Here is a 997-nt window from a genome sequence, read left to right as displayed (position 1 = left end):
TCATATTCAGTTAGTCTCTAGTAATGACATAATTTTGTTAAAAAAAAAAAACACAAACAAATGACGTAAACTTAATTTTTGTTCTACATCAATTCTTAAATTGAACATGCACGATAAATATTGAAAAGAATGTTTTGTTTTCTTAGAGATAATGTCAATGCACGGTAAATATTAATGTGTTGTTTCCATTTAGCTTATTTGCAAAGAAAAAAAATAATCATACATGAAATGTAAATTAGTAAGGTAAGAAACCCTTGACATGATTTCTATTAATTAGATTGGGTATTTTACTAGTACAAATTCGTAAATATCATTAATGTTGAAGAATATTAAAGAGGAGAAGGGTCAATTTATGTTACATTCCATTAATATCAAATACTTATTATGACTAATTAAACTTTTCTAAAATGTGAGAGGGTTCAATTAAACCCTCTGCCCCTTAGCTGGCTGGCTAGCTACGCCTCTGCCTGGGTATATCATCCTTTGGTATAAATTAAGTACCCGGAAAAAGAGAAAAAAAAGTTCTCAGAGATCCTTTGTTTATTCACGTCATGAAATACCTCGGTTTAATTAGAGAAATTTTAAATACACACCCCTAATATCTTAATACACACTCCTTACTTAATACACTACCTATCAACTTTTTCATTTCAATATTATACTTAATACACATCCCAAACTGTCTAAAATGCCCTTAATTTATGAAATATTCCGTTATTTAATATAATTAATATATATTTACTATTTGGTACCTCTTTTTACATATTATTTCGTCTAATTTTTGCTAGAAATTTTTGGTTATCATCGTTCAATTTATAATCAAATGATTATTGTTATATCTCAACTCTAAATCACCAATACAAGTTTTCAAAATTCACAAGAGCACAACTGTAGAAGTATAGTAGCTATTAAACATAGATAGCTAGTTATTCGATAAAAACATGTCATGATAAAGATGCAGTATTTGACAATATGATATGCAAGATCAAAACTAAAG

The sequence above is a fragment of the Fragaria vesca genome, linkage group LG6 (genome assembly GCF_000184155.1).
Source record: "Fragaria vesca subsp. vesca linkage group LG6, FraVesHawaii_1.0, whole genome shotgun sequence".
Lineage (NCBI taxonomy): Eukaryota > Viridiplantae > Streptophyta > Magnoliopsida > Rosales > Rosaceae > Fragaria > Fragaria vesca.
Note: the sequence above shows the minus strand (reverse complement) of the source record.